General features: G+C 35.5%; 1 long non-coding RNA gene across 1 annotated transcript in view; it reads left to right on the top strand.

The window, feature by feature from the left end:
• Positions 1 to 688: 688 nt before the first annotated feature.
• The window catches only part of LOC142224234 (uncharacterized), a 63,646-nt gene continuing 50,938 nt past the window's right edge, over positions 689 to 13,396 (top strand). The window contains exon 1 of the long non-coding RNA XR_012719085.1: positions 689 to 739. This is a non-coding gene — a long non-coding RNA (uncharacterized LOC142224234). The remainder of the gene's footprint in view (positions 740 to 13,396) is intronic.

The raw sequence follows: 13,396 nt of genomic DNA, 5'->3' as shown, positions 1-13,396 counted from the left end.
CATATATATGCGAACTGCAATGTGGAACGCCGTTCGGACTCGGCTATAAAAAGGAGGTCCCTTGGCATTGAGCTTAACATGGAATCGGGCAGCACTCAGTGATAAGGGAGAAGTTCACCAATGTGGTATCACAATGGACTGAATAGTCTAAGTGAGCCTGATACATCGGGCTGCCACCTCACCTATATATGGGAGCTATATCTAAATTTATCCCACTTCTTCCAAATTCAATAGTGTTCGTCATTCTGCCCAAAAAAAAACCCTGTACCGATCGACTCAAGAGGTGATTCTGTGTCAATCGGTATATATTTTATTGGTTCTAAAATCAATATTTCTGTTAGGCACATTATTTTTGGCAGATCAAAGTTCTTATACCCTGACCACTATGTGGTTTAGGGTATAAAAAATAATCTGCTGTCACTGAAGAGAAATTTTTTTATGGAAAATTCTCTTTTGGTCAAGGAAAACCAACCTTTATCGCATTTTCACTACAATTACATCAACTGTTTGTTATCACAATAAATATTTTTTTCAGTGTAGATTTTCGACCATCTGACTAAATATTTTGCGAATAAGGCAGAAATTCATTAATTTAATGGTGTTAATAATATTAATTGGATTATTTTTTTTTTGTAAATCTAACCATAAAACCATATGACTATTCATGATTTTTTAAATTTTATTTACAGATCGTGCTGATGGCCAGTCATGCAATGTCATATTTCTTTCAAATGAATATGTAAGTATTACGGGGTGTCATTGAATATATCTAAAATTAAAATTAAATTGAGGACGAATTAGTAAAATGAGCACTACCATAGTGGGGCGAAAAACATGTAGTACATATATACATGGAGGTTAATATGTACCCGGCAAAAAAAGGGTCGCCAAAAAAGGAGTGAAAATGTTCTTGTTGAATCCGGAAGTGGTGCGAAATTGGCGCAGAACCGATGATTTTAACATGGGCTTGTCATAGGATGGTCCACCATTTCAACAGACGTTGCACTGAATTTGCATCACTTCTTAAGGTGTAATGCGAATCCAGTGATTTGGATGTGAATAAAGAAATTTTGTGATATTTTGAGGAATAAATAATTTTTACAATTTTTTATGAGGATGGATCTCCACCATTTCAACAGACGTTGCACTGAATTTGCATCACCTCTTAAGGTGTGATGCGAATCCAGTGATTTGGATGTGAATAACGAAATTTTGTGATATTTTGAGTACTAAATAATTTTTACAATTTTCTATGATTTTCAATGCATTATAACGCTTGTCTGGAACGCTTGACACCAAATATTTTCAAAAATTAGCAATTTTTTCTAGAAAGGATTTAGCATTTTTTTCGGCAAAATTTACATAATTTGCACTATTTGATTAATTCTTAATCTGTTTTTAAACTATTTGAAACAATAAAATTTTAAATTACCCATTAAAAAGATGAAAAAGGCGAGTTATAAAAAATTGACTCAAATGAACTTCCTGTGCAGTTAAAATAAAGAACATCTTTGGGAGGATATTTTTGGAAGTGCTTTTAAAGTTGTGCCTTAAGAAGAACTTCCAATTTTTTTGCTGGGTAGTGCAAGAAAGTAAATAGCTATATTTATACCCTAAACCATATAGTAGTTAGGGTCCCAGCAAACTAAATTGGAAGGTCTTCTAAAGGGACAACTTTAAAAGCACTTCCAAAAATGCACTCCCAAAGATGTTCTTTATTTTAACTACACAGGAAATTCTTTTCATTCAAAGTTTTAAAACTCGCTTTTTTCATATTTGTAATAAAAAATTTTAAATTATTTTGTTTCAAATAGATTAAAAAGGGAGTTAGATTTAATAAAATGGTACAAATTATTTAAATTTTGTCGAAAAAATTCTAAATCCATTCTAAAAAAAATTGCAAATTTTTTAAAATATTTGAGGTCAAACACTTTAGACAAGCGTTAGAAAGCATTGAAAATCAAAAAAAAAAATTATAAAAACTATTTATTTGGCAAAATATCACTCAATTTTATAATTCACAGCCAACACATTGAATTCGGAGAAGTGATGCAATTTCAGTGCAACGGCTGTTGAAATGGTGGACATCCGTCCTATGACAAGCCCATGTTAAATTCATTGATTCTGCGCCAATTTTGCACAACTTTTGGATCCAAAAAGAACACTTTCACTACTTTTTTGGCGACGCTTTTTTTGCTGGAGTATAATACTCGTAGCTTTGATATGCCATAAATTTGCATACCAGAATTATTGATTTTAGACCCCATTAAATTTATATCAATCGACTCAGAATCACTTCCAGACTCGATCTGGCCCTTGCTGTCCCTCCGTCTGTCTGTTCGTCTGTCAATATTTTTGTTGTTCGCAGGATTCCGGTCCCAACTAGTAACCGATTCTGATTTAGTGCACACGCGAATGCTATTGAATTTGGGAAACTTAAACATTAAAATCTTTAAATAAATATGAACAAGTATATACGGTCGTAAGTTCGGCCAGGCCGAAGCTTATGTACCCTCCACTATGGATTGCGTAAAAACTTCTTCTAAACACTGACATCCACAATCGAATTACTTGAGTTGCGGTAACGCTTGCCGATGGCAAGGTATCTTGAAATCTCCTAACACCGTCTTCTAAATTGTAGGATAGTCCATACGTGGTATATTAAATCCAAAACTACCGATTAAATACGTATATAATTCGTATATAATTTGACAAAATTTTCTACAGAAATAAAATTTTCACAAAATTTTCTATAGAAATAAAATTTTAACATAATTTTCTATAGAAATAAAGTTTTGACAAAAATTTTCTATATAAATAAAATTTTGACAAAATTTTCTATATAAATAAAATTTTGACAAAATTTTCTATAGAAATAAAATTTTGACAAAATTTTTTATAGAAATAAAGTTTTGACAAAATTTTCTATGGAAATAAAATTTTGACAAAAGTTGCTATAACATTTTGGTAGTTTATTTTTGCCTCGAGTGGCAACCATGACTATGAACCGATATGGACCAATTTTTGTGTGATTGGATATCGGCTATATATAACTATAGACCGATATGGACCAATTTTGGTATGGTTGTTAGCGGCCATATACTAACACCACGTTCCAAATTTGAACCGGGTCGGATGAATTTTGCTCCTCCAAGAGGCTCCGGAGGTCAAATCTGGAGAACGGTTTATATGGGGGCTATATATAATTATGGACCGATATGGACCATTTCTAGCACGGTTGTTAGAGACAATATACTAACACCATGTTCGAAATTTCAACCGGATCGGACGAAATTTGCTTCTCTTAGAGGCTCCGGAGGTCAAATCTGGAGAATGTTTTATATCTGGGCTATATATAATTATGGACCGATATGGACCAATTCTGGCACGATTGTTAGAGACCATATACTATCACCATGTTCGAAATTTCAACCGTATCGGACGAATTTTGCTCCTCCAAGAGGAGGAGGTGGCTATATATAATTATGGACCGATATGGACCAATTCTGGCACGGTTGTTAGAGACCATATACTTACATCATGTTCGAAATTACAAACGGATCGGATGAAATATGCTTCTCTTAGAGGCTCCGCAAGCCAAATCTGGGGATCGGTTTATATGGAGGCTATATATAATTATGGGCCGATGTGATCCAATTCTTGCATGGTTGTTAGAGACCATATACCAACACCATGCACCAAATTTAAGCCGGATCGGATGAAATATGCTTTTCTTAGAGGCTCCGCAAGCCAAATCTGAGGTTGTTGGAGACCATATACCAACACCATGTACCAAATTTCAGCCAGATCGGATGAAATTTGCATCTCTTTGAGGCTCCACAAGCCAAATCTGAGGGTCCGTTTATATGGGGCTACACGTAAAAGTAGACCAATGTGGACCAATTTTTGCATGGTTGATAGAGACTATGTACAAACACCATGTACCAAATTTCAGCCGGATCGGATGAAATATGCTTCTCTTAGAGGCTCCGCAAGCCAAATCTGGGGATCGGTTTATATGGGGGCTATATAAAATTATGGACCGATATGGACCAATATTTGCTTGGTTGTTAGAGACCATATACCAACACCATGTACAAAAGTTCAGCTAGATCGGATGAAACTTGCTTCTCTTTGAGGCTCCACAAGCCAAATCTGAGGGTCCGTTTATATGGGGCTACACGTAAAAGTAGACCAATGTGGACCATTTCTTGCATGGTTGATAGAGACTATATACAAACACCATGTACCAAATTTCAGCCGGATCGGATGAAATATGTTTCTCTTAGAGGCTCCGCAAGCCAAATCTTGGGATCGGTTTATATGGGGGCTATATATAATTATGGACCGATGTGGACCAATTTTAGCATGGTTGTTAGAGACCATATACCAACACCATGTACCAAATTTCAGCCGGATCGGATGAATTATGTTTTTCTTAGAGGCTCCGCAAGCCAAATCTTGTGATCGGTTTATATGGGGGCTATATATAATTATGGACCGATGTGGACCAATTTTAGCATGGTTGTTAGAGACCATATACCAACACCATGTACCAAATTTCAGCCGTATCGGATGGAATATGCTTTTCTTAAGGTTCCGCAAGCCAAATTTGCTGGTCCGTTTATATCGGGCTATACGTAAAAGTGGACCCCATTTGCAATACCATCCGACCTACATCAATAACAACTACTTGTGCCAAGTTTCAAGTCGATAGCTTGTCTCGTTCGGAAGTTAGCGTGATTGCAACAGACGGACGGACGCATGGAGATGCTTAGATCGACTCGGAATTTCACCACGATCCAGAATATATATACTTTATGGGGTCTTAGAGCAATATTTCGATGTGTTACAAACGGAATGACAAAGTTAATGTACCCCCCATCCTGTGGTGGAGGGTTTAAAAATATATAACTCAACAAAACACCCTTAAGCTTTAAATATGCAATAATTTTAGCATACATATTTATCTATCTAAAAAAAAACACCCTCACAAATGCAAAAATACGAGAATTTCAATATATGGGAATTAAGAACTTTTAGTATGCACAAGGAACACAAAAACAGCTCTTGGTAAATTGTGCTAAATCGAAAAAAGTTTCTCACAAATTGTGCATTTTTATAATTTAAGAAATTGTTTCACATTATCATAAGTTTTAAAGCCTTGAACAAAGAAGGATTTAAAAGTTTATATATTTATTTTTTGTTGAATTTTTTTTCCAGGGTTTGTTCATTCCTTTTCAATAAATTTTACACACAACTATATAAAGTTGGACATTTCCCATGTGTATAGATCGTAAGAAAAAATTCGGATAGTTACATACACATACACACGTAACTTGTATGTAGATGAGCACATCAAAAACTCAAGCAAGCTGACAGGCTTGGAATCATTAAGATAAAATTCTGGGCGTATGCATTGGGGGCCTTATTGAAGGAAATTAAACAATAGTGGATATAGCCAATAGAAAACACATAACTGAATAAGAGTTTTACGAGCACTTGGTGTGCTATTAAATTGGCAATGCCTCGTGTCGTGAGTGTGCGTGAGCGTGAGTAAACTATTACTCACGTGCACACCTCTACTCTGTGGTCATATGAGTTTAAATCGGGCGAGAGATATATGGGAGCTATATCTAAATCTGAACTGGAGTATGGAAATAAACATGAATAAATCGAAAGTTATGGTATTCCGGAATGGAGGTAGATTGTCAGAGCGTGAAAAATGGTATTTGAATGGGCAACAAATAGAAACTGTAGCGGAATATAACTATCTTGGGGTAATATGTACCCCCAAACTGAGTTTTAAAAAACATGTACAATGCAGAATATCACAATCGAGAAGGGCTATAAATATGACCTGGAAGAACTTTTTAAACAAAAATGATATTTCACTAGATACGAAATGGAAACTTTATCTGGCAATATGCAAATCGATAAAAAGTTAAAAAGTTAAAACTAAAACTGCATTTCAAATACATATCAAAGACCAAAGACCCAACTTTTTTACCAAAATACTTATGGTGAAAGAACTACTTTGGGTTAAACCTATAAATGAGTTATTATCGCATTATGGGGAACAATCAATTGATACTTCAACACCGAAACACACATTCTGCATTTCTGTTACAAATCTGATGGAAAAATTCAAAATTCAAATAAGAATTCAAAAATTGAAAGAGCCACACAAGGATCTAAAAACACTTGGATTACACTAGAGGAACGTCATACATGAGCCATTCATACAAACAAAATGAAATCACTTGGATATTAAAAGCTAGGAGCGGAATGATTTATCTGAATGGCAGTCGTTACACAACAGATGGTGAATATTACAACCACTGCACACTATGTAACCTACGTGAAATCGAATATATACAACATTTCCTTGGGAAGTGTCCCATACTGAAGATTATAAGAAGACGCATTTTTGGAAAGGACTCACTACAACACCATGAAGTAATACAAATACTTGATGGAAAATGGCACTCGAACTGGAATGGATTGGTAGAATATCTGAAATCTGCATGTTATTATCGAAATCTAATAATGAATGAATATGCATAACAAACAAATACTTCATAACCCTAAGGTACATTGGATAATACAATGAACCGGCAGACGACATATACATGTCATAGCCGTAAAATCTTTAAAATCAAACTTGTCAAATTAAAATTAAAATTTAAACTAAATGAAATATTAACTTCATATCGAAAATTTTAATATTTATCAAATATTTTTATGAATTCATTATTGTAAATTGTTTGAAATAAAGATTACTACTATTACTACTGATTTCAACAAAATTCAGCGTGCATAGCCAGAATGCTAATTTTTCTTCCTGTGCAAAATTTTACGTAAGTCGGTGTTAAAATTTGGCCTCTGTGGTAATTTGAGTTTAAATCGGGCGAGATATATGGGAGCTATATCTATATCTGAATCGATTTCAACAAAATTTGGCATACATAGCTATAACGTTAATTCAATTCGCTATGCAAAGTCTCACCTAAATCACAACAATACTTTTGGCCTCTGTAATCATATCAATGTAAATCGGGCGAAAGATATATATGGGAGCTATATCAATATCTCAACGGATTTCAACTAATTTCCACACTTTAAGTCAGACAAGTGCTCCTTGTACAAAATGTTAAGCAAATCATGGTAAAACTCTGGTTTTTACGACCATATAATTCGGATTTCTCATAAAATATTCGGATTTACGGAATTTGAAGAAGATCGGTTTATAAATACGCCAATTATGAGCATATCATCTGACCTACATATTATATTTAGGTTAGATGATGTTGTAAATGAGTCATATCGGATCATTTTTCGGTACAGCCCCCATATAAACTCGCCCCCAGATTTGGCTTGCGGTTGCCGGTTGAAATTTGGTACGCCACATTATTGTATTCCCTTTAACAACCATACAAACATTGGTCTATATAGGTAAGCAAAAAAATATAAAGCTTTTCTACAGGCACAACTTTAAAACAGCTTCCAAAAATGTCCTCTCAAAGATGATCTTTATTTTAATTACCCAGGAAGTTATTTTATTAATTTTTTTTAGAAATCGCTGTTTTCATATTTTTATAGGGTAATTTTAACTTTTTTTCAAATAGGATAATAAAAGCATTAAAAATCATAAAAAATTATAAAAATTATTTATTTAGCAAAATATCACAAACTTTTTTAATTCACTTTCAAAACACTGAATTCGGGTCACATTTTCACAAGTGATGCAAATTCAGTGCAAGGGCATTTGAAATGTTGAACATTAAAATTTCAAATTTCAAGCAAATCAGATTGAAAATATGGTTTCTAGAAACCCAAGATCCCAAATCGGGGGGTCGTTTTATATGGGAGCTATACCAAAACATGGACCAATACACACCATTTTCGACACACCTATTTGTGGTCCTAAAATACCTCTAGATTTCCAATTTCATGCAAATCGGATAGAAAATAAGGTTTCTAAAAGCCTAAGACCCCAAATCGGTGGGTCGATTTAACCCATCTTCGAACTTAACCTGTCTGCAAACAAAAACCGAATCTGTGCAAATTTTCAGGACGATGCCGCCATTATTGAAACCTCTAGCGTGATTACAATAGACAGACGGACATGGTTATATCGTCTTAGAATTTCTCCCTGATCAAAAATATATATACTTTATATAGTCGGAAATCGATATTTCGATGTGTTACAAACGAAATGACAAACTTATTATACCCCCATCCCCATTCTGTGGTGGTGGGTATAAAAAAGTAAAAAAATTTAAATTTTTCACAATTGAAGCGTAGTGAATTAAATTACAGTTTGCCAAATCCAATGTCGATTGGTTAGTGAAGAAGCGCAATATGACTCGCCCAGCAAAAAAAAAATTGGAAGTTGTTCCACAAACATTTCTTTTAAAGCCCATCCCAGAATCCCCCATCGAGTTTTTTCAACTTCCGATGCAGTCCTTTTGAACAAGTCCACAAACATTTTTCTAAAGCGGATCGTGGGATCCCCCAATAATTTTTTTCCACTTCCGATGCAGTCCTTTTGGACAAGGGCACAAACATTTCTTCTAAAGCGCATCTTGGGATCCCCCAAAAGATTTTTTTCTACTTCCGATGCAGTCCTTGTGGACAAGTATTAGAAAGAACGCAATCAGGCTATTTTAAGTGCAAATTTTGTACAATTAAATTTTACAAAAAATAGAAAACTAATAAAAAAAAACTAAAAAAAAAGAAATTAATAAAATAAATAAAAATTAATAAAAAAAACAAGTATATTCGGCCGTAAGTTCGGCCAGGCCGAAGCTTATGTACCCTCCATCATGGATTGCGTAGAAACTTCTTCTAAACACCATCCACAATCGAATTACTTAAGTTGCGGTAACGCTTGCCGATGGCAAGGCATCTTAAAACCTCCTAACACCATCTTCTAAATTGTATAACAAAATTTTCTATAGAAAGAAAATTTTGACAAAATTTTCTACAGAAATAAAATTTTAACAAAATTTTCTATAGAAATAAACTTTTGACAAAATTTTCTATAGAAATAAAATCTTGGTAGATTATTTTTGGCTCGAGTGGCAACCATGATTATGAACCGAATAAAATTTGAACAAAATTTTCTATAGAAATAAAATTTTGACAAAATTTTCTATAGAAATAAAATTTTGACAATGATGAAAATTTTATTATGAACCGAATAATATTTTAACAAAATTTTCTCTAGAAATAAAATTTTGACAAAATTTTCTATACAAAAAAATTTTGGTAGATTATTTTTGGCTCTAGTGGCAACCATGATTATGGACCGATATGGACCAATTTTTGTGTGATTGGACCAATTTTGGTATGGTTGTTAGCGACCATATACTAACACCACGTTCCCAATTTGAACCGGATCGGATGAATTTTGCTCCTCCAAGAGGCTCCGGAGGTCAAATCTGGAGAACGCTTTATATGGGGGCTATATATAATTATGGACCGATATGGACCAATTCTGGCACGGTTGTTAAAGATCACATACTAACACCATGTTCCAAATTACAACCGGATTGGATGAAATTTGCTTCTCTTGGAGACTTCGCAAGCCAAATCTGGGGATCGTTTTATATGGGGGCTATATATAATTATGAACCGATATGGACCAATTTTTGCATGGTTGTTAGATACCATATACCAATATCATGTACCAAATTTCAGGGGGATCGGATGAAATTTCCTTCTCTTTGAGGCTCCGCAACCCAAATCTGGAGATCGGTTTATATGGGGGCTATATATAATTATGGACCTATGTGGACCAATTTTTGCATGGTTGGTAGAGAGCATATACTAACAGCATGTACCAAATTTCAGCCGGATCGGATGAAATTTGCTTCTCTTTTAGGCTCCACAAGACAAATCTGGGGATCGGTTTATATGGGGGCTATATATAATTATGGGCCGATGTGGACCAATTTTTGCATGGTTGGTAGAGACCATATACTAACAGTATGTTCCAAATTTCAGCCGGATCGGATGAAATTTGCTTCTCTTAGAGCAATCGCAAGCCAAATTTGGGGGTCCGTTTATATGGGGGCTATACGTAAAAGTGGACCGATATGGACCAATTTTCGCATGGTTGTTAGAGATCATATATCAACACCATATACCAAATTTCAGCCGGATCGGATGAAATATGCTTCTGTTAGAGGCTCTACAAGCCAAATCTGAGGGTCCCTTTATATGGGGGCTATACGTAAAAGTGGACCGATATAGCCCATTTTCAACACCATCCGACCTACATCGATAACAACTACTTGTGCCAAGTTTCAAGTCGATAGCTTGTTTCGTTCGGAAGTTAGCGTGATTTCAACAGACGGACGGACGGACGGACATGCTTAGATCGACTCAGAATTTCACCACGACCCAGAATATATATACTTTATGGGGTCTTAGAGCAATATTTCGATGTGTTACAAACGGAATGACAAAGTTAATATACCCCCATCCTATGATGGAGGGTATAAAAACGATGCATGACATAAAAAAATAATTTTTAGAAAATATATTTGATAAAAAAAATTGCCGGTGGTGAGATTTGAACCTGCGTTTCTTATATTTTCGTTCATACTAATAAAGAACATCTCGAGAAGCAATTATAATATTATTCCTTGGCGTCGTATTACGATCATATCACAAACATTTGAATTGACCTTTCGACGCTTTATGTTCAATGGCGTTTGTAGCTGAGTGTGCTAAGGCGTTCTGTTATGGTGCCAGCAAACCCAGGTTCAATCCCTGGTCGGAGCGAAAAAGTTTTTCAAATTGTAAAAATTATATAATAGGAAAATAATTGTGTAATAAAACATATGGATGAAAAAAAAAGTGAAATTGGTTGAAAAAAATTTTTTTTTTCGCTTTTTAAATTCCTTCATTCAAATTAACTTCCAGGGCACAACTTCTAAAGCAATGCAAAGGATCCAAAAATGGAGTACCTCCGTCCTATGACAAGCCCATGTAAAATTCATTGTAGATGATCCAAGTTTGCACTACTTCTGGATCACAGATTGGGGATCCAAACTACTTTTTTGGAAGCTCTTCTTTTGCTGGGCGATTTATCGAAATCGGGCAATAGATATATATGGGAGCTATAATTCAATTTGATCCAATTTTTTTAACTTAATAGCGACAAGCAACGCCACGTACATAATTTCATCAAAATCGTTTAATTATTGCGACCGCAATTCTGCTAACAAGAAATATATGGACAGACGGATGGACATCAAGGGCTAAATCGGTTCGAAAATTGATTATGAGTCTATAGTATATTTTATAGGGTCTAAAATCAATATTTTTGATAGGCATTTTTGGCAGATCAAAGTTATAATACACTGACCACTATGCGGTTTGCGGCATAAAAACAGAGTATAACAAGTATATACGGCCGTAAGTTCGGCCAGGCCGAATCTTATGTACCCTCCACCATGGATTACGTAGAAACTTCTACGAAAGACTGTCATCCACAATCGAATTACTTGGGTTGTGGTATCTCAAAACTTCTTAACATCGTTTCCTAAATTAGTCCATACGTGGTATATATATTAGACAAAAAAGTTACGTATAGGTTGGTCTACAAATAATTACGAATCGACATGGACGGTACGTAGAGAGCCAGAATTGAAATATGGGGGTCGCTTATATGGGGGCTATATAGAATTATGAACTTGAAATGGGATCGATTTATCTGAGGGCTATATATAACTATAGACGGTGGGAGCCACCGTGGTGCAATGGTTAGCATGCCCGCCTTGCAACCACAACGTCGTGGGTTCGATTCCTGATTCGACCGAACACCAAAAAGTTTTTTTAGCGGGGGATTATCCCACCTCAGTAATGCTGGTGACATTTCTGAGGGTTTCAAAACTTCTCTAAGTGGTTTCACTGCAATGTGGAACGCCGTTTGGACTAGGCTATAAAAAGGAGGTCCCTTGTCATTGAGCTTAACATGGAATCGGGCAGCACTCAGTGATAAGAGAGAAGTTCACCAATGTGTTATCACAATGGACTGAATAGTCTAAGTGAGCCAGATACATCGGGCTGCCACCTAACCTAACTATAGACCGATATGGACCTAGTTAAGCATGGTTGTTAACGGCCATATACTAGCACAATGTACCAAATTTCAACTGAATCGGATGAAATTTGCTCCTCCAAGAGGCTCCAAAACCAAATCTCGGGATCGGTTTATATGGGGGCTATAAATGATTATGGACTGATATGGACCACTTTTGGCATGGTTGTTAAATATCATATACTACCACCATGTACCAAATTTCAACCAGATCGGATGAATTTTGCTTCTCCAAAAGGCACCGGAGGTCAAATCAGGGGATCGGTTTATATGGGGGTTATATATAATTATGGACTGATATGAACCAAATCCTGCATGGTTATTGGATACGAATCGGATGAATTTTGCTCTTCCAAGGGGCTCCGGAGGTCAAATCTGAAATTTGCTTCTATTAGAGGCTCCGCAAGCCAAATCGGGGGATCGGTTTATATGGGGCCTATATATAATTATGGATCGATGTGGACGAATTTTTGCATGGTCATTAGAGACCATATACTTACACCATATACCAAATTTCAGCCGGATCGGATGAAATTTGCTTCTCTTAGAGGCTCCGCAAGCCAAATCGGGGGATCGGTTTAATTTGCAATACAATCCAACCTACATCAATATCAACTACTTGCGCCAAGTTTCAAGTCGATAGCTTGTTTCGTTCGGAAGTTAGCGTGATTTCAATAGACGGACGGACATGCTCAGATCGACTCAGTATTTCACCACGACCCAGAATATATATACTTTATGGGGTCTTAGAGCAATATTTCGATGTGTTACAAACGGAATGACAAAGTTAATATACCCCCATCCTATGGTGGAGGGTATAAAAATGAGGATCAATTATTTATTAAATATTTACTTATTAAAACTCCAATACTTCTGGGAATTGATTCGCAAACACTCACCCATATTTTTTAAGATAACATAAAAGGACGATTTTAACTTATGCCTTTTATAGTAGGCATATGGTCTCCATTCTTACGTTAAGACACACATGGCAATGACGATGTGTGCATAACGACAGCACATCACGTTTTTCGTTTTTTTTATGTCCTTGTTCAAATGAATGCTTCCATGTCTGTCGTGATGGAAGGATGAATTTTGCTTTTGTGGATGTGAAGGATATTTTTATGCCTGATATTTAGTTGTCCATCTATAGAAATTTCATTCAAAACTACATTAGTGCACATGCCGTTGTCGTCATAGTTTTGTCAGCAAACTAAAGCTAAAAAAAATGAGATTTAATGTGGCAGCTGCTTTAAGTGCGCCAATAGTTTCTTTAACTTC

This window comes from Haematobia irritans, chromosome 2 (genome assembly GCF_050003625.1).
Source record: "Haematobia irritans isolate KBUSLIRL chromosome 2, ASM5000362v1, whole genome shotgun sequence".
In the NCBI taxonomy this organism is placed as follows: domain Eukaryota; kingdom Metazoa; phylum Arthropoda; class Insecta; order Diptera; family Muscidae; genus Haematobia; species Haematobia irritans.
Note: the sequence above shows the minus strand (reverse complement) of the source record. Positions and strands in the feature narration are given on the sequence as shown.